The 21,788-nt window shown below is 48.7% G+C and overlaps 1 protein-coding gene and 1 non-coding gene across 3 annotated transcripts in view; both read right to left on the minus strand.

The window, feature by feature from the left end:
• The window catches only part of LOC103020984 (opioid-binding protein/cell adhesion molecule), a 1,085,929-nt gene that overhangs the window by 690,312 nt on the left and 373,829 nt on the right, over positions 1-21,788 (minus strand). The window lies entirely within an intron of this gene.
• Positions 18,227-18,342, minus strand: LOC114238098 (U5 spliceosomal RNA). The gene has a single exon (XR_003623520.1). It is a non-coding gene; the product is annotated as a U5 spliceosomal RNA (small nuclear RNA).

Consider the following 21,788-nt stretch of genomic DNA (forward strand, 5'->3'; position numbering starts at 1 on the left):
CAGCGGAAGCAGGAGGAAGAGGAGGGCTGGCCGCCCCCCCCTGGGCATCCACTCTTAGCCCTGTCTTCCTGCTCTGTCCCACCAGCCCCTCAGCTCCTGTCCTGACACGTCCTCCACATTTGCTCCAGCTCTGGTCCTCTGCTTTCTTTGCTCCACTGGGAACCCGGGGGGACCCTCACCAAGACAAAGGGAGACGAGAGGGCATCCTGCTGGCAGCACGGCCCCAGGTCACCCGGGCTGGGAGGGTGCAGAGAGCCCCCAGCGCTGGGACGGGGTAGAGGATACCAACCAGGGTCTTTGGCTCAGAGTTTTGTGCTTAATCAGAGTCGCTTTCCTTTACCTGTATTTTCTGGAGTGTTTTTTCTGTTTCCAGACCCACCTTGGTTTCTTGCATATAGTTCTACTGCACATTTTACCAAAATGCACCAGTTCTCTTCCTTTATTGAATAACAGCCTCCTGTTCATTTTAGAAGCAAGTGAAATGTACAGAATTGCACAATCACTAGAAGGAAACTTCTGGAAGAACTGCTCTGAAAGGGACTGTTCTTGCTAGCTAGCCTGACTTGCTGTGGCTGGTCCTCCTCCTGGTTAGGGAACAGCATACGAGACCCGTGTGTAATAGTTGTTCACACGCTACTCATAATAACAAATATTCATAATAACAAATAACAGCTGAAGTACTATTTACCCCTGCTTGTTACTGAGGGCCTTAGGACGGGCACGATGACCTTATGACCAGAGAGTGGTTGGCTGGTCGGCAGCTGGTTGACCAGAAGCCCACCCCAAGACCCCTATTCCTGTGCTGTTTCCCTTTCATAGTGTTAGCCCCCAGCTTCGAGCAGGAGGCGGTCATGAGGTCACCCCCTCGCCCTCCACAGCGGTGCTCTTTTCTAACAGCTGGTAGAAACCGGCTCAGCTTCCAGAGGGAAGGAGGGTTTCCTCTCTTGCATGGAACACTCTGTTAAGGTGGTCCCTACCCAGTCACCCAGTCAAATTTTCCATGTGGCAGATCACCGGCATTATCGTATGTAATTCTGGCAACAACTCAGGGTAGAGAATACGATTCCCAAAAGATGGATGCAAAACTACTGAGGCCCTGTGGATCTAAGGCCCCCCTAGAACGCGGCCGGGCCCATGCCCTCCTAAGGTGGTCTTCCTCTTTCTCTGCTCTGCTGCCTTGCCCCGCCCCTGTTGCCGCTGCAAATAGCAACACCAAAAACAGGCTTCTTTGTTTTATTTAGGAAAAAACCATGAAGAATAAGTTATCTTCAAACTACAAGAGAAGCAAAGGTAAGCAGAATGTAATTACCCAAGCTGGAGGCTTGCCATCTAACAACAGCTGCAGAATTCCATGGTGGAAAGTGGCAGGGGGCGGTGGTGTGATGAATTGAGAGATTGGGATTAAAAAAAAAAAAAGCAATATTGACCAAGAAATATCATTACCCTTCGCAGGCCCATTGTGATAGTCTGCTTCTCACCCATATTTATTCAGAAGACCTAAGAGTCTATCCACTTAGGATGAGAAACTCATTCCTGGCACCTGCAGATGCTCGGGGATGCGGTGTCTGAGGCTGAGAGGAGGACACAGGTGAGAAGAATTAGTCCTGTATGCAATAAGATGCGTCTGGTTTCTCTCTGGGCAGAAGGGCGCTGGGGAGAAACAGGGCAACAGAAGGAGGGGATAAACTGCCAAACCCAAACCCACCCTCAAACAAGGCAGGCTGAGCTCTCGGCGCTGGCCAAGCTCATCACTCTGTCCTCATGCTTTCAGCGGGTAGTTTGCAAGCACTGCAGGGGCCAACTGGGGAAAGGGCCCCACAAGCAGGATCCAGATCGCTACGGAAGGCTTTGCAGCACAACTGTGGAATCGTCCAACACTAAAAATAGAGCTGTTTCCTTGTAGGCCAGGTGGGCTTTCAACATATGGAAGGAGGAGGGGCGCACAGCCTAGAAAGAGTAGGAGCTCTCAGGGGAGAGCGAAAAAGAGGATAATGGAGGGAGGGGTGGGAGGACATGCTACACTGGAAAATAAATTGGAAATTTAGGGTGTGGCTGGATTTTGAAGGATCTGGAACATGTAGGCTTTAGGTATTCGTTAAGGAAAGCCAGTGCACTGTGTTTGTGTGTGTGTGTGTGTGTGTGTGTGTGTGCACGCACGTATTTGGTGCAGAGGTTGATATTTTGCGGGGGTGTTTTAGCCGGTATCATTTTTTAGCAAAAGACAATGGTCATCAGAAACCTGCCTTTAAAAAGGCAAAGTATTTTGGGAAAACAATTGAAACTGATGCCCTCAAAAATTTGCATATTTCCAGGACCAAAAAAGGCCAAAAGTACCATTAACGTGAAGGATGATTTTGTCATCACCGGTACAGGGCCCATTTAACAACAGGGAGCTTTTATGTGGAAATAGTCCAAAAAAAAAAAAAAAAAAAAAGAGAGAGGGAGAGAGAATTATTTTTTACAGAGCATTTGGCTGAGCCTCTCTCAGAAAATGTTTCTAATTCTTAGCTTTTCCTAATGAGTTCAAGCTTGATCAACTATTCTGTCTGGAAAAAGCATTCATTCTTTTGGGAAGGTAAGGAAGCTTCTTTGGGATAAATGGTGTTCCTACACTGTTTATTTATTTATTGTTTTAAACTCTACTTAAAACTGAGGTTTACATTATTCTGGAATCTTAGGCACAGAGAAGAACAATAATTGAACACTTCTGCTATTAAATATTCTGACATGTTTTGCTTTTTTGTTTGTTTTAAATAAGGAGGGTTGATGGCTACATAAAAAGTATGTCAGGAGTTCCAGATGTCTTTCACCAGTTACGTGCTTTGCAAGAGTGAATATGGTGCTGGCTTCTGATACCTGCCGGATTCCTAGCACCGAGCTTGGTGTGTCCCCAGCTCCCATTTCATGCCGCTCTGTGACCCTCTCTGAATGCCAAGGGGGCACGAAACAGGTGCCAGTCCTGGCCTGCAGTGAGGCCCACTGCAACTTTGCACCCTTTCTCCTGCCCGGGAAACAAGCGTGTGCTTGTTTCCTATTCCTCCCCTTTCCGTTGAGGGTGAAGTTTCCCACTTTAGCAGCAAATTGCACTTTCTAGGAACATCAGAAGCTCTTAGCAGGCCAGAAAAATCGACCTCCAGTCAAAGTAGGGACAGTCTAGAGAGGTTTGCCGACAGCAAACTAAATGCACCAAGAAGTTAAAACACAGGTTCTTTTGAAGAACCTTTTGTAGGAAGAGCCACTGTTCAATGGAGGTAGCCATGTGGGGAAGGGGAGACTTGGGAAGCCTCATCGTGGATCCTCTAGGGTGGCTGGACAGCCAGGATTTGCTTCTAATTTGAAGAGAGTCTCCTAACCTCTCAAAATCAAGTTTCTTCATCTGAAAAGTAGGACGATCTGCTCAGTTCTCTTCTTGTGACTCCACGGCACAAAACTCGTCTTCCATCACCGTTCCTCCTCCTCCTGGATCACCACATCCTACAAGAGAGACTCCCCCTCCCACAGGTGGGAGGGGTAGCTCTCTCCCACCCCAGTGGTGCTATCGGTTATAACGGCTCCAAAACCATGTCTTAGGGGATCCCTTCTTGTCCCCTCCTGCACAGGCTCCCTCGAGATGCCTTGCAAGGGACTTGCCTTTCCTGGGCTCCCCACCATCTCCAGGGATGCTCCAATGGTAGGAAGTCCCTTCTCATTCGTAAACCCACAGAGTGTCACAGGACATATGAACCCCCTCTCCGGCCAAAGGAACAGACCCTGAATGTTAAGTGCATGATGTGGTCCCCAGATCACAGGAGGACGCATCTCCTAGGGATTTGTTCATTTGATTGTGTGGAGCTCAGCATGGGTTCGTCCAGATATAATGCTGTTAATGGTTGGCAGTGTCCTCCACGGGTGGGCGGGCTCACAAAAATAACTTTAACCCTTCATGTAACTAAATTCCTCTCCTATGGTCCTGCTACACTAATAATTAAGCAACATATGAAAACGATGAAACAAAACATTCTCCCTTTCATGAGAGTTCACTGAGGATAGAGATGGCATCGTGTCCATCCTTGCATGACTCACCAGCATCAGTGGTCCCTGCCAGCGCTCACGGGGCCCACCGTGTGCCAGATACTCTTCTAAGGGTTTCAATATAGTAACTAATGGAATCCCCACACCAACCAAGTGGGGTACGGGCTCTGTTGCTATTCTCACCATATGGCTGAGGTCACCTGGTGTTAACTGGTAAGAGGTGGGGCTGGAATTTGAACCCAGTGTGTTTGCCTCCAAACACACCCTCTTCTGAAAGAGCCCTGCAGAGGTACTTGTTGAAGATAGAGACGTAAAGAGATACGGATGATTAATTAGAAGAGGTTAGGTAGGTTAGGCTGATTCTTTAACGGGAGCCTCTGATATTTTAGAGGCTGTAGGAGCGGGGATGTTATTGCTATTGGTCTGATCTCCCATGTGAATGTTGGCTTGAGTTTTCAGGGAGATGAGCAGGGCGAAGGCTCTTCTCACTGCTCAGTTAGGATAGGTCTTTTACATTTTCCCAACAAATGGAAATAAAGACTAGTGTGATTTTCCTGAGGTGACTGGGGAGTCTTAGCAAGAAGGAAAGGAGGAAACAACGTGAGTTTAAAACGAGAGTGTGTGAACTTGAGAGAGGCTGCCCCGGGGAGTGAGATCCCGTGACTGCAGGAGGGGATGGGCGGGGGCAGCAGGAAGGATGGTCTCCGTCCAGGGCTGGGCTTTTCCCTGGAGTTGCACCGTCCGCTCTCCATTTCGCCACTGGCATCCTCCACTCCTGCCTGTAGACCCAGCCCCACAAAATGCACATGTTCTCTCTCTCTCTCTTGCTCTCCCTCATCCTTTGGACCAGAACCTCTGTGTGTACAGAACTGGATCCAACAAGTATTCGGATGCTACTGGACACAACGGCCTTCCTCTCACTGGGTCCCGTGGTCCTCTCTTGACGAGGACCACCCCAGCTCTCTTCTGCTCTCCTGAAGCCCTAACCCTCTGTCGCTCGCCCTCATGTCCTACAGACTGTTGTACTTCCTAAGGGTCGCCTCGACATGGTGACTCCGTATCTTTCCCTGATCCCATGTTCCCTTGCCTCCTGGGCACTGCTCCGGGGTCTTCCCAGCTGAGAACTGAAATCTGCTTTCTCTGCTGGAGGAGGATAAACTCTTGGACCACAGCACAGCTGCCCCCTTCATCCACTGTCACCTGAACCTCAACGTATCTGAAGCCAAAATGACCTTCTCGCCCTCCTTAAACTCTTCTCCTCCTAATTTCCCTAACAGTATCCCTTTTCTAGAATCATCCAGGATGAAAAGGTGGATAAATATTCCACATTTCCTTTATCCCCTAAATCCGAGCCATCGGCACATCTGACCATCTTCGCCATCTCTGCCTCATCCCTCTTCCCGGTTTCTCATCACACCCCATCGACTTCCCAGATGTTCTGATCACTACACCAAGTCCCTGGTGTTTAAGGGTTTGGTGGGTGAGAGCCCACACTCTGCCTTTTGTTAGGGCAATTAAATAACATAATAATAGTACAGGCCACACAGAGTGGTTGATAAGATCAAGCAAATAGTCACATATTGAGTAAATTCTCGATAAGTAGTAGTTATTAGTGATATAACTTTTCTCTAGTTTTACCTCTGTTCCAATCCATCATGTCCTCTACCAAAAGAATAGTTTCTCAACATGATGTTCTGACAGTACAACTTCACTAAGTTAAACCACGAAAGTTTCCAAAATGGTTAATAAAGAAAATCAAAACTCTGTAGCCTGGCACTCAGTGTCTTCTTGGTTTGTCCCCTAATCTAAGAATCTTTCTTCTGCTCTGGTCAGAACAATTGGTCTGTGGCTCGCCGGACCTGTGTCCGTGCCATCTTTGCTGTCTGCAAGTCTGTGCAGCTTCGGGTGGGAGCCTAGAGCCCACTCAAAGCACTGCAGCCAGAGCCCCAGTTCCTTAGCCTCCTCTGACCCTGTTTTGCGTTTTTGTGGGTATTGCTGACTCAGTACTAACTACACACTGTCTCTTGTTTATTACTTTTATCTCTAGACTCTAAAACCTTAGAGGTCTGAGATTTGACTTTACGCACAGCTGTCATCCTGTCCGTACACAGCAAACACTAGGTTATCAATGATTTTTGTTGAATGTAAGTGATGCTTATCTCTACAGAAACCCTAAGTGGTTGATGAATCAGGCAAAGCTGTGAGAGGGCATGGACGGGAGAAGCAGGAGCTCTCCATGCGCGGGTGAGCATGGTAGGCAGAGAGAGAGCTGTTGATAACGGCCATTCTGATGGCTTCAGGCCAACATCTGAGCCCTTTCCCTCCATGACTGTCTGTATGACACAGCCTGGGCAGAAACTGCCAAGGACCTTTTCATAGTCCTGGACCACCCATCCTTCAACATGAATATGATTGTGCAGCTCAGGCATGGGCCATGGTGGCTACTGTCCTCAGACATGGCCAGGGACCACGTGTCAGCCACATGTGTACTGAATATCTGCTCCATGGGGTGTCCTTAGCTGATGACTCTGATTGCAGAGCACAGCTGATCTTGGAGGGCTGCCTGGAGGAAGAAGGCCCTGGACTATCTATTTGCTAGATAGAATGACAGATGACATTTGAGCAATAACCTATAGTGGCTGAGCCAGGCAGGGGCTAGCTGGTCACAAGGCCCATTTCTCCCTGTGGGGCTCACACAGACCACATTGCAAAGCTGCCTTACATTTAGATAGAACACTGTCAGTGCTTCTCCTGAATGGAATGTGGGCAAGGTAACGTACAGTTCCAGGCTGAGGGCAAGCTCTCTCTCACCCTCTGTGGTCAGAACGGCCAGCATGGCCTTGAAGCAAGCTGTCTGAAGACGGCAGAGCCACGGCATGGGGAGATCTGAGTCCCAGGATGATCTGCAAAGGACTGTGACCTGGGAGAGGGAAAAGATGACTCTTTCTGCATTAAGTACTAAGATCTGTGGGTTGTCAACTGTAACACGTAGAATTATTTAGAGTAACAAATACACCATTCAAAGCACTTCCCCAAATCTCATCTCAGCTGAACCCCAGAGCAAATGTGGGATAAAGGAAGGATGAATCCGTCTGTGCCCTTTTCTTTGTGAGGAAAGGAATGTTTCCTTGGCCTGTCCTAAATCTCACAATCAGAAGCTAGGACTCTTGGAGAAATTGTGTACTTATCTTCCCACTTTGCCACTCTCTCATAAGTGTCAAAACTGCTGCTGAATACTGTTGCTGTTATTTTCTCCCACAGACCTACATATTCCATCTCTGTAGCACTACCTGCAACTCGGGTTTATAGACCACGTCGCTCTTCTTAAGAGGCAGGAAGCGGGAGGAGAGGAGGGAGGCAGAGGACTCTTGAGACCCTGCCACGTGAAAACGGAGGAGGGCTCGGCTGGCCCTTGAGCCCATGCTGTTTTGTCTGGTTCTTGTTTTCTATCTCAGAGTGAAGATACGACTACTTAGTCAGGGTCTGCCTGCCTCCTTGTATCCTGTCCTCCTCTCTCTCCCGATGAGAGGACTTTGAGGGGAATTTCAAGAAGCGGATGTGTGGAGGAGTGACATCCTTTTCCGTGCACGAAGGACCCTTCAGTTGCTGGAAGAACAGGGGAGAAACAGCAGCTCACCTCTGGTTGGCTGCGCTGCTCCCTGGGGTGGTTGCCAGGCATTAATGAGGGTCCAGTCTCCACCCTCCTCACCCCCTCCCTCCCACCTGCCTGACACAAATCCTGAGTTGAGCCTGGCTCACGCCCAAAGGGATAAAACACGCCAACGCCATCCAGAAACACGGTGCCCTTCTTTCTTTCCTTTTTACCTTTCTCAGCAATTATGAGCTTTATTTCTTCAGTTGGAAGGTGCATCCGTTTCAAATTCCGCCAAAGCCGGAAGTGATGGCAACTTGGATGGACCTGATATGAGTGGCCCTACGAAGAGCGCCCTCCCGTGAGTTCATGGAAGCCCTTGCTTTGCCTTCCCATCCACCAGCAGCCTTCCACATGGCGGCTGGCTCACAGTCGGCACTTCACGAACGTTCACTGAGCGAATGGACGATGTGACTATGGTCCTACTTCCTATAAATGTATACTTAGCAGCTGATATCCAATCACACCACAAATAGATTGGACAAATGACCAAATGTCTATATTCTAACAACTGCAACTAAGTTCACATGTTCTTTGTTAATAGGCAAGTAAGAGATGCTTCTATCATTTTCTAGTGAAAAAAAAGGAGCTATGGGGCTTAATTCAAGCAATAACTCAAAGACAATACTCAGACATCTGGGTGAGAGACAAAAGGACATTAGCAAAAAGAGAAGTGAATTAATTGAAGTTTCTGGGAAGCAGGAAACAACTCCTGCTTGGGTATCTAAGCAAGAAAAATCCTGGACTCTTTAGAAACAACAGGACCAGATGGGAACTGAGTCTTCAGGTGGTCTATGGAGACTCGTAGGAAATGGAGGTGAGACCAAGTGAGAATTCATTTCAACAAATATGTTCTGGGCTGCTAAATTATGCTTGCCTGATTCTTTGAGGGAAACAAAGAGTGATCAGAGCTTTGTTCACCAATTTCTGTGAAAGAAATTGGAGAAACAGAGGTATCTACCACTAATTAATCTAAGGCTGACTATGATTCATGATGAGTGGTCCACTACAATTACAGACTGCATTGGAATTGGAAGGGAAAGACATATTTTGTCAAGGTAGGGGATGGTGGTGTATATGATAGGACAGTTAAGAGAGGTAGAATTTACTTAAGCTTTGTAAGCTATTTATCATGTTGGCTGGCAATTATGGAAGCAGACGAAGCTAGGAAAGGAAATTATAGCAAGAAGGAATGTTTTAATGGTAAACCAGAGAAAGGTAATTATTAAATTGGTCAGTAAAAGAAGTAGGTAGAGAAGGAGAGAAAAAGTTTTGCTGACAAGAATACTGGAAAGTTTGGTAGGCTCATGTTGTTGAGGGTTTTAAGTGCGAGGCTTAAGCGTTTATGCTTTGTTCTGAACGCAGCAAGGAGCCATGGAAAGCTTGTGAGCAAAAGAGTGAATGAACACATCTTCTTTATCCATTCATCTGTCGATGGACATTTAGGTTGTGTCCATGTCCTGGCTATTGTAAATAATGCTGCAATGAACACTGGGGTGCATGTATCTTTTCGAATTATGGTTTTCTCCAGATATATGCCCAGGAGTGGGATTGCTGGATCATATGGTAGCTCTATTCTTAGTTTTTTAAGAAGATGTGGTACATATATACAATGGAATATTACTCAGCCATAGGAAAGAATGAAATAATGCCATTTGCAGCAACATGGATGGACCTAGAGATTGTCATGCTGAGTGAAGTAAGTCAGACAGAGAAAGATAAATATCATATGATACTGCTTGTATGTGGAATCTAAAAAAAGGCTACAAATGAACTTATCTATAAAACAGAAACAGAGTTACAGATGTAGAAAATAAACTTATGGTTACCAGGGGGGTAAGGTCAGGGGAGGGATAAATTGGAAGACTGGGACTGACACATACACACTGCTATATATAAAATAGATAACTACTAAGGATCTACTGTATAGCACAGGAAACTCTACTCAATACTCTGTAATGCCTACATGGGAAAAAATCTGAAAAAGAGTGGATATATGTATATGTATAAAAGATTCATTTAGCTGTATACCTGAAACTAACACAACATTGTAAATCAACTATACTCCAATAAAACTTTTAAAAAAAGAGTGAATGAACAAAACTTGTATTTTAGGAAGATAATGCTGAAGGCAATGGGCAAGTTGCACTATGAAAAGAAGGGTCTGGACATAGGAAGACCACACTGAAGGTGAGGCAGGACCAGGAGGCTCTGAGACAGTGCAGTGCTGGTGGCTGTGTGTCAGGAGGGGTCTGGGCTGAAGGGCAGACCAGATGGGCAGCCTGTGGCTGCTGACTGAATGTGAGGAGAAGAGAAGTAGAGGAACATTCTAGGAGTTGGAGCCACAGTGACAAGGAGGAGGAGGATGGTGTCAAGAAAGTCGGGGGATGTAGAGAACAAATGTACGGACACCAAGGGGGGAAAGTGGAGGGGGGGGCGGGGTGTGATGAATTGGGAGATTGGGATGGACATGTATACACTAATATGTATAAAATGGATAACTAATAAGAACCTGCTGCATAAAAAAACAAATAAAACAAAATTCAAAAATTCAACAACAACAACAAAAAAGAAAGTCCGGGGAGAAGAAAGAGTGAGTTTGCACTAGATGGGCTCAATTTTTCTATATAAAGTAAGGCAGGAGTTGAGTGAAACAAAGGGAGACAGAGATGGATTTGGGAGTATTAAAAATGGCAAATATCTGAAGGAGCTATTGTGAGTTTAATAGGGGATTAATTAGAGAAGAAAAAATAATGAAGTGTTGTCCTCTACTCTAAAGACCTGGTTAAGTCTGAATGTCAATTACTGATAGTGATCTACATTTGCTGATGGACCTTCCCTCCAACGGTTGGCGGGTACCCTACCAGGAGAACGTTGATCCCTGGGGATGCGTCCTCTCTCCTCCAGCAGCCGGCGCGTCATGGCCCATCTCAGATAGCCTCACCAACTGTACCTCCCTGGGCACAGCCCCCCACATTTCACAGCTTCCCATACAACTCCTTGCAATTTGTAAAGCTAGGTTTAGGATACAGGCAATTGAAAGAATGAAAAGATTCAGTACCAAGGTCAACACCTTAGTTTCCTGAGACCTTTATATATGTCAAGGAGTTGGTTTCCTAGACCCCAAGAAGTTAGAGGCCTCTGCACTAAACTTCAAATGTATGTTGTAAAGAGAAGACCAGGACCATGTGACACTAGTAAATACCTTACAAGGTGTTAAGGATGCTGATATACAATTCTAACGATGTCAGCTCTGTGAAGAGGTTTTATTATCCCCCTCTGCAAGTGCTAGCATGGACCCATGACTGGTGCAGTGGACTAAAATTCTGCGAGTTTCACTCCAGGCTGACCATTCACTGGCCATGCACTGCCAGAAACATCCCTCAGCCTTTCTGGGACTCTGACCGCTTGACAGAAATGGGGCTAATGATGGCCAGTAATGGCCCACTTGATAAGGTCGTGGGGATGATGAATGTGCTGGCCTCTGGGTAAGACCCCTTGGGCTCTGGGAGGAGGGGCCACGACCAATGAGGATGCAGAGATGTTCACCACCACAGCTCCATCCCGCACCCTGGGCCGTCTCTGCTAACCCGGAGGACTCACTGCCCAGACCTCCTAACATGACAGGGCTAGCGCCATATGGACAAGGGGGGAAAGTCACATTTGAGGTTAAACTTCTAAAAAGAGCTGTCGAGTTTGTCAGCCGCTCCCCTCCTGACCTCTGTGGAATGCTGAGAGGCAGCAGCACCTCCCCCGGCATGTTTCTCCCCAGCAGGAGCAGGATGGGCGGAGCATACTTAACTAAACGTCTCCAGGGCAGCCCCATCTAATACTGAAAGAGCAGACTCAGTCAGCAACAGGGCACGGGACCCAATCCCTGAGTGTCAGGACTCCCGGCCTCTCCCCTACACGCACTTCCAACAGCTTGTCCGAGGGATGCTTTTGTTTCTGAGGTTGTAACCCTTTGCCTGACTTGCTGTGCCGTTTTCCATAAGCAGGCTCCGGCTTCAGCACCTCGGACAGAGCACAGAGGGCAAAGCGAGTCTGCAGACCATTCAGAAGGGAGAGGGGCCGATGGCCAAGACCAGGGTGGCAGTAGGTCACGGGGGCTTTGAGGAGCTATGAGATTTTGATAGGCTGGAGGACAAGGCTGAGACGGGCTAAATCTAGGCCGACCAGCCACCGGCGGGGGCAGCACCTGGGAGAAGGGAAGTACCATCCGAGCAGACAGGTAGATGAGAAACACCCGCCTGCTTCACAATATAGAGAACCCATCACCCGAACAGAATGAAGGCCAATTCTGATTATAAACAGCATTTACTTGGACAGTAGCAAGTGAGTGTGGTTTGTAAGACAGCATGATAAAGCTTACCTGGGATGGGTTTGTGGGAATTAAATGAAGGAATATACATACATACAAGTGATCAGGTGGTTTGCCTGACACTTCCTGAAGGCTCAACAAATGCCAATGCGGTGCACCAGATGCCAGCTCTCCAAGTCTTGCTTCTGCCATTTATTTACTTTTAAACCAGTGCTACCGAGCACCAGGCACCAGAGCAGGCAGGCCCTGGCTGTACGAAACTGTGGAGGAAAAACCCCTGTCCTTGAGGAATTCACCGTCTGACTCCCCGTATGTATCAGCTGTGCAGACTCAGCTAGTTTATAACCTCCATTCCTTCATCTGCAAAAATGGAATGATGGTCACATTTAACTCAAATCCCCCAGCTCACTGCCTGTCCCCAAGTGGCCACTCAACAAGTGCTTTCTCCTTTCTGCTCACCTGCTCCCTCCCTAGTTACCCATCTGATGGGAGCAGGAGGGACACCAAAGGCGAGTATTTCATCCTATGGGACCAGGGCTCTGCCACAGTCCTTCCCCAGAGTAACTGCCTTTTAGAGGCAGACACTTAGTCACCCTTTAGAACCAGGGGTCTCATTTCCCTCTTCCCTTGGGGAGATGCACAGGAAGCTTCGATTCCCTCTCCTTCTCTGCCAACTGAAGGCCCCCTCTGTGGTCCAGGTGCTGTGAAGTGAGGTTTGCCCACTGCCTCACTCCATCTTTGACGGACCTTGTGGCCCGATGATGTCGATCAGGTAAGTTGTACAGGGAGAGTCCCGAGGAGGCGGGGGGGCTGGGAGTGAAGCCTGTGGACGCCCCCTCACCTCTGGACCCTGCTCCTTGCTGCAATCAGGAAATGGAAATGGCTGTTTCACTCCAACCTCCCCCAGATGAGGAGGGGAATCACCACGGGGCATTGGTTTTCATAGCCCAGGGGCACTGGTTTGGAAGCTCTGCCCACGTCTCCTGAGACTGGCCTCCAGGCCTGCAGGACAGAGGGCTGGTGCGGCCAAGGAGACCACAGCAGTCCTCATTCTGTCCCCACCACCCCCAGAGGTGGAAATCGGGGACGGTCCTGGTGCCCCAACCCTACAAATGGCAGAGACGAGGCCCGGAGTTTAAGTGATCTGTTCGAGGTCAGACAGGCAGGAAGCATCGGCTTGGACAAGGACACAGCTCAGACCCTGACTCCAAGTGTGGAAAACACCTGGCACCCGGTCGGGGCGCGGCTGCCCAGGGTGACAGCTGACACAGGAAAGGAGGGAAGTTCTTAGAGGATGACACGGCAGAGTAACCACCGAGATTCAGGATCAGGGTTCTGACTCCCAAGGGGCCTGCTGCCTCCGTCCTGGGGCAGGGAGAGAGAGTGAGGCCAAGAGGGGTGGGGAGAAAAGTCCCTCCCCACTGCCAGCCTGTTCTCCTCTGTCGGAACACCACAATCCACCTGCGCTCTGATCTGGGGAAAGCAAAGCACCCAGACGTCTACCTCAATTCTACTGAGCAGTTGAAATATCTAAATTGATGGCCCTCCTCTTCCCCTGCGAAGGCCTGTTGTTTAGCTTTTTGTTCACCCTAAGTCTGCCACGCACCATGATACTTGCAAATGGGGTCACAGAAATTAAGAATTGGCAACGACAACATTTGCAGCAGGTCCTACAAGAGACTAACCCTGATGTGTGGATATGAGAACATCTTCCACTTCGACAGTACAGAATAAAACCCGTGTATTTCCCACCACAACTCCCATTCCTTACTCTTCCCAGCCTACCTGTGAGGGAAGGCAATGGGAGCCCCAGGCATCTCCTGTCCTCCCCGCTCCACGTACAGCAATGCCAACTTCATTGCAAAAAAGACACAAAGTTTAAGTTTCCTCTTTTCTATCCCCTCTACTATTCCATATTTTACCGATAAACCAGTTGCCCCCTCCAGAGTCCCTCAGTCCCCGCGGCCACACCTGTCACTGTCATTGAGAGAATAAACGCCGGTTTTCGGTTTAACAGTCAGCTGCGGACGCCTCGTCCCTTTCGTTGTCAGAGCGTCCTGCAGGCGCACAAAGGCCCTGTCTGCTTCCTGGGGCTGCACAGGTGACCCCTGAGGCTGCGCTCGGTGAGCCTGCGGTCTGAACGGCAGACGCCCGGGTCAGAGGAGGCTCCGTGGCCAGATCGAAGCAGAGTCCCTGCGGGGCAGTGAGGATGGCGATGCCGGGGAAGGGGGGGGCGCGGACGTGAGTAACTAACAGCGGTGCCTAACGGGACCGAGGCGCTTCCACGCAGCACTGGGAAGGGCACCGTCCAGGGCCTGTCCGCTAAGAGAACCTGTCCCTGCCCGCAGAGGGACACCAGCCCGTGGCCCCGCAGCCCGCGCCTCCAGGAAGGACTGAGGCTGCCCACCCGCTCACCCTGCTCTCGCCTCGGTCCGGGCCCTGCGGGCGCAGCCCCCTTGGTCATCTCACTGCACCTTCCAGGTGGCCTCAGGAAACGCGTCCTGGACATCTTCACCCTCCTCACCCGCCCCCGCTTCACAAATGAGGAAACAGCTTCACAGATCTATCAACTGCACGCTGGAGGCACAAGGGCAGTGATGACACCCGCTAACGCGGACTGGACCCTCGCCGTCTGCCCAGCACTGGGCTAACCCTCCGTGTGGATGTCGCCTGACCCTCCAACAACCCCGAGATGTTCTGTCATCAGCTTCAGTTTACAGGGGAGGAAGCCCAGGCTCACGGAGGTTGTGAAACCTGCCCACGTTGACACAGATACTGAACGGCGGGGCTTAAGCGCAGGACTGCACAGCCTGTGCCGTTAGCTGCCGCATCAGCACACGTCAGGGCTCCCGTTATTTGAACCCATAGCTGTGCGTGGCGATGGTTTAAAGCGCCCTCTTTAAAACGTGAAACCTTGTGATGTTTGGGCACCTGGCTCTCTCCCTCCCCCCCTCCCCAGTTCTTGCAGGGCCACAGGAGCCTCCAATGGACCCCAGGGTCCTAGTCATGCAAGTGAAATGGGTGCTTCCATTGGAAGCATTTGTGCCCGATGGGGGCAGAGCCGGGCGAGCGGCCGTGGAGTAGAACGGGGCGCGCCGTCAGGAAGCCACACGGTCCCCCGCCAGGGAAATGTCTCCCCGGACAGTGGCTTCTGAAACTATTTCAAAGACATCAATAATTCATCAACCCCAGAGGGGAGAGAAAACAATTTTTTAAAGAGGAAAACAAAGATCTAATGGGCCTCAGAGACTCCCCCATGATCGGCAAAGTTGTTTTTGCATTCGGCTGCTGGAGTGCAGGAAGATGGGAGACGGGGGGAGGGAGGAAGGATGTACTGGCTTGGAAAAAAGCACCCCTTTTAAAGGGAGAGCGGCCTGCAGCGGCGCATCTGTACTCCCTGAATCTGTACAGCTCTTTAGAGCTCACCAAGAGCTTTCATATGTACATTGTGATCTTTAAAAGAAGAATGGGGTGAGAACACTGCAGTTTTAACTAACCTAATTTTTCAGATGAGGAAACTGAGTCTTCAAGCGCTCAAGGGTTTGCCAACCACCCAAACCCGGTCTTCGGTCCCTCACCCAGCAGGCGGTGCAGACGCCCCTCGTGCCCGTGTCTGCTCCATCACAGGAGGTGTCAGGACGTCCAGAGAGAAGAGCTGGGAGACCCAGCAGGGAGCTCTGGTCTGGAGTTCTCTGGATCTCAGCACACATCTCAGCTGAGCTTCCCAGGGGTGAAAAAGACCACAGAGCCATCGAAACCTCTCCTTTCCCACCAGGACTAGGAGCAGGTGTGAGGTCCCCGGGGAACAGACTGCATCTACCCTTGACCTTCCAGAGGGCCTCAGGAATTCTTGCATGAAGCAAAACGGCATCCTTGTTCGCAGTTAAGAGAAACAGAGACAAAGATTTAAAGTATAATCTGCTAAGTAGCTGACTTTTTTCCCACGCGTTGTTCCTACCTCGGTGTTCAGGAGTCCTATGCTACGTGACTTTCCCGAACTTTCTTCAGAATCCGATGCCATTCTGCACACTTGAGGAGCTACTTAAAAGGGGGCTCAGACGCCCCTTCCTATCCCTTCCTCACCTCCTCTGCTGTGATCCTTTCCTATCAGTGCCCCACAGGAAGAGGAAACGTGCATTTGCCTTTTGTTCTGTGATATTTGTTGACAGCGAGAGGCTCTATCCTTATTTGCAGGTTTGCAGTATTATTGCACGTGAATGCCCACTTCATTACTGCAGAGCATGGAGGTCCTTTCAGAAGCTGCTTCATCAAAGTATGTCATCATTAGAGGCTTCTGCATCAACATACAGGACATCTACTTGCCAGCATCCTTTACATCACCAGCAGTCCCCCCCTTCCCCCCTCGCTGTGGACCCAGGGTACCCTTCCCTCTCCATCCCCCACCGAGTGGTCTGTTTGGACTCCCTTCCTGTTACAGAGACATCCCTTCAGTAATCTGAGGGTATGAATGCGCTAACGCAGGTAAATTGTAATTAATTTCCCTCTAATTGATGCGTAGGACTACCTAGGCCCCTCATTTTCTTCCCTTCATTCCTTTATAAATATATGATTTGACAGGTTAATTTGAAAGCAAAAGTGAGATTCTTTACAGCCATCTAAGCAGAAGCCCCAGAACGCAATTTGCTGTCTAGTTGGGAAGCATAATAAAAGGGTTGAAGTCAGGTTATCCTTTTCTTATCATCATTTTACTAATTTAATCTTTTTCCCCTTCCTAAGGTAATGAAATATTCATTTCACAGCCTGAAACCCTTAGCAGCCATTGGCGGGGGAGCAGGATGCCGAGAGCTGTGGCATCACGGGGTGACCTTTCCTGGCGGGGCCCTGCAGCCGGACCCTGAAAGGGCAGCGAGAGGGTGATGGCGGGCGGCGCGGGGGCAGGTTCTGTGTTGGCAGCTGAATCGGGATGGCATCAAGCCTCCCACGTCCTGCTGCAGCTTGGAGAAAAGCACGGAGAACTCCTGCAGCTTCTGGGCCGTGGGAGAGCCAGCCAGCCCGCAGCCAGGAGCCACTTTCTGAAGAGGGGCAGGGAAAGGCCATGGCTCTGAGTGCCAGTGTGAGCTGCAGGGAGGGCTTATGGCAGAAGAAGACTTCTCTGCAGGAGAGCCAATCCCTCAGGGAGGGAGAGGACCCCAGCTGCCCAAATGGCAGGCTCAGCTGTTACCTGGCTTTTTGCAATTACACTGAAGCGAGGGCTCAGGGCTCCCAGGGCGTAGAGCCTTTCCGCAGTCAGCCAATGTCCCTCGGTGCTTAGATCACATTCCAAACCACCCGTGGCATCGCTTCCTGGTGGTTTGCTAAAAAGCTCTCAACACCCAGGCCTGCCCACGTGAGGGTCTCTTCCTCCCTGGGAAGCTGGCCTTCTGCTAGAGAGCTAGCCCATCCACTGAAGGATCCAAAACCACCTGACTCAATTCTTTTCCCCCCAGCGTTGGTCTAACCGCAGGAGGCAGATGCCTGATGGAAGCATCTCTAGGCTGTACCCCGGGTACCTTTCTTCTTAAGCCTTCATCTTCTCCTCTCCTTATTGCCCAGGTTAAAAGCAGGACGTCAAAGGGGAGAACGCTGGTTTCTCCCTGCAGGTACAGTGAGGTGACTACCCCAGGGATGTCCAATATCACACACCTGGTTCCATCTAGATTCTGAAGTTAGAATCCCTTTAAGAAGAAGCACATACATACAAGTAAGCCCAGCAGACACGTTCGCACCAGCTGACACTCTCCTTCATTCACAGAGAAGATGAAGTGCCTACTCTTTGGTTGGAGGACCCTGGGGGAGAAGGAGTGGCTCTTAAGAGGCAGGGGGTTGATTAGGGCCCAGGAGTCACCATGGTTGCCCTGCAGAGAGGATGGCTAGAAGCATCTCATCCAGAGAGCTCGGATCCAAGGTCCGCGCTCCACCCTAGCAACATTTCAGGTCCCCATCCGACAGGTCCTTCTCCACAGGAGAAGAGGCTGAGTAGACTGAGACCAGAAAGGAGACGGGTGTCATTGTCACCATCTTCACAAGTGTGTTCATGCCCCATGCAGTTCATTTTTATTTGTCTAAAGATGTTGCCATGAGCAGGTTGATCTGCCAAAAAATGTGACAAAGTAAGTGGTCTGATAAATGTCTCCTAATCATGAAATTTTTCTCTAAATTTTATAAAATTGTGTGTTTTAGTGGTTTTAGCCCTTCTCTGCTTCCTCATGTCACTGGGAACTTTTAATTTTTTTTTTTTAATTTGCCTCACAAGAGCAAGGCCTCAAAAAATTGGGTAAAGACTCAGAATTGTTCCTCTCCACGGAAATCTTTATTAAATAGTGAAAGATTTATACAATCTGAAGAGAAACCAGAGTATACTTTTATTTTTATAACAGATTATGCAATTATGACTATTCTCCCACATAGAATTTAGATTTAATTTTTCATGTCCAAATATTTAGGAAATTTCATCCATTGGGGAAAAGGTGTCTTTCACCTACTGTTGTTTTTAATTATCAGCATTAAAAGATCTTAAAAGGCTGCCTGAAAATTAAAGAGAAAAACCATTTGTCAGGGAAGCTACTCCAACACATCAGAGAAAAAAAAGTACTATTGAAAATGTACGGAGCAGAATGAAGAATTCACAATGGAGAACTGAGGATGAATCCAGTTTGAGAGATGGGCGGTGGACAGAAAAGAAGGAAGAGAAGGTAAATGTGAAGTCTCAGGAAGGAAGAATAGCCAGAAGGATAGTAAAATGCTGAATTTTGCAAAAGAAAGAACCTAGGTTTCTGGGAGTAGATGACACAAGCATTGCATTGCCTTGAATTGTGATTTTCTCATCTCAGAGAACTTTGCACCAGCACCGTTTCTTGTGTCTTTCCAGAAAATTGATACAAGATGAGATCAGATCTTACTCTGTTTATCCCACTATTTGCTTAGCATAGGTTGCTAAGGGTTTCTATAAAAAATAAGGCCTGTTGTGAATGTGCCCTTGAGGGGAAATTTGCCTCTTTTACTACTGGGAAGGCCTCTTAAAGACAGAGTAAAGGATTGGATAAGAATGAGGAAATTTTTACTTTGAGTAAAGACCAAGAGGCTGAGAGGCAGGACTCTGTCTCCTGTGTTTTCCTTTGTTTTATCGTCTCAAATGCATCACCCTTCCTCCTTCCCTGGACAGAGGCACTTCGCAGTTTCTACATTCAGTGCTATCTCTTCTTCCCTCCCTCACCCTTCACTCCATCCCACTGCCATCCAGATTCCATTCCTACACAACACTAACCTTCAAGGAGCTCTGGTTTGTAAAGTTTAAAAGATAAATTTTTACGACCTGTCTTCTTCTTAGTGATCATTTTGACCCCTCTGTCCTTGAAACCCTTTCCTACTTTGGTTTGCATGAAACCATCTCCTAAAATGTCTCCCAGTTCTTTGGCCACATCCTTCCTTTCGTCTCCCTGGACTTGTACAGTTTCTTGCGTGTGTGTGTGTGTGTGTGTGTGTGGTCCCCAACACGCCCTGCCCTACCCTCAGCTCTGCTCACATCACACATCACTGTTCATCATTTGCTCCACACCCTTGTCACCAACTGCACTGACCAGTCTACTATGTATAATCTATACATCTATATCTGGGCCGGAATTCTTCTCTGAACTCAGATTTATTCAGCTGCCTACTAGACATCACCACAGATCCAAACTTAAACCTACATCTTCCCCCAGAGTCTGCTCTCAGCTTGTTCCTCTCACCCCAGTCCCCATTTTGAACATGGCTCTTCATCCACCCCGCTTCTAGAACCAGAATCCTGGGGACCACCTCTGCCTACATCTCCCTCCCTCCCTCCCTCCCTTCTCCCAAGTCTCAGGTATTAACAGATCCTGACCTTTCTACTTGTTGAGATTAGATTCTCTCAAACCTCCCTTTTCTATGATCCCATGGTCTTAAGGTCAGGCCCTCATCATTTTTTTTTTCTTTTCTTTTCTATTTTTTCCTTAAATTCAGCTGCACCATGCGGCATGTGGGATCTTAGTTCCCTGACCAGGGATCCAACCTGTACCCCCTGCAGTGGTAGCACAGAGTCTTAACCACTGGACTGCCAGGGAAGTCCCCCCTCATCACTTCTTATTTAATTTATCAGAATGGCTACTAACACACTGTGCCACCAGTATTCATTTCTTGCCAGTCCATTTTCTTGGCTATCAAAGCATCTTTACAAAATGCATATCTGATCATTTCACTCTGCTGCTTAAATATTTTTCTGTCTCCCTTTGTTTTTGAGGATAAAATCCTAATTCCTTAGCATGGTAGACAGGACTCCACGTTTATAATATCCCAACTAATGTCCATCCTCGTCTCTTTGCTCCCCCTCTTACCAGGACCCTTCGCTCTAGCCGTCTCAAGATCCTAGCGGCAACCTGAAGGCATATATTCCTCCAGGAACCCCCTTTCCAGCCTGCACAGATCAGCTCTCCCATCACTGTCTGCGGGAAGGGATAGCTCTTTTGGAGCTCCTTCTCCACGTCCCTATAATTCCCAGAAACTACCCCTAGAAGAGCACTTGCCATGTGCATTCAGACACCCCTGTCTGCTCATCTGACTGTCCCACGAGGCTGAGAGGTTCTTGGGAGCAAGAGCCCTGTTTCTGTATCCCTTAGTAGCATGTCTGCCACATCACAGGAGCTAATAAAAAGTTTGCTGAATTGTTTACAAAATGAAAACAATATGTAATAGTGTACCACAAAACTACCTATAAAGAATTATGAAGAAATCCAATGTTTATTTTAAAAGATGTCTTCCAAATAATATTCCTTGGGTAAATGGCTATTTTAATTCCCAAAGCAAAAAAAAAAAAAAAAATCGAATATCTAATTTAAAAGACACACACACACAAAACAAAAACTAGAATGAGTTTTGTTTTTTTTGTTATGAATATTTTGCCCAAAAGATCTGACCCAGACATCAAGCAATTTATATCACCCTGGAGCCCAGACCAAGAAATCGGGAAACTCCATGTCTCTCCATCCCCCTCAGCAGCTCTCACCTCTAGCCTGTTCCCTCTTCACCCCTGCATCTCTGTCTGTGAAACCACTTAGAAAATGCACTCCCACAGCCGTGTGGAGGTTTCAGATGCCGGTCTCCAGCTACACGTGCACATTTGCATTCTGCTTATCAGGTCACCCAATGGCAAGATCTTCACAGGAGCCGGCAATTCTTCCCTCGTACTGAAGCTGATGAGCAAAATAGCTCTTGCTGAAGGACAAGAAAGCTGGGGCGTGCGCGGCATGCTGCAGACACCACCGGCAGCCTGTCATCACTGTGGAAAACTGGCACACAACCTTATGGATTAAAAGCTGCAGAAGAAACTTTTGCCTTGTCGGGTGTGTAGGAAGCATCTCACAGGCCATGGGGACCAGGGGACTGTGGCCGGCCCAGCCCTTCCACAGGCTCCTGGAGAAACATCATCAGCTGTCCGTTTCTAAGCAAAGGGAGAATGCTTTATATGCACTTTGGGCTCCCTTTTCATCTCCAGGCCTGCCTCATGGAGCTGACGTTCATCACCTGGTAAATCAGCAGCAGGCCTGGCAGGGCAGTCCTTAGCAACTCCCGACCTTCCCACTTTTTCTCGAGGCCCCTCTTCCCGCCTCCCCCATCTCTCCTCCCTCCCTGGTTGGCAGGCTTTTCCTGGCTGCTGCTAGATGCAGTGTCTCAACCAGCTCACGCAGGGGATGAAGGAAGCTCATTTCAGAGCCAGTAATCAACTCCCCCTTTGGATCAAACTGCTAACTCAGATTGCACCAATCTGTCTAAACAACCCAAGGAAAATGG

This window comes from Balaenoptera acutorostrata, chromosome 9, assembly GCF_949987535.1.
Source record: "Balaenoptera acutorostrata chromosome 9, mBalAcu1.1, whole genome shotgun sequence".
Lineage (NCBI taxonomy): Eukaryota > Metazoa > Chordata > Mammalia > Artiodactyla > Balaenopteridae > Balaenoptera > Balaenoptera acutorostrata.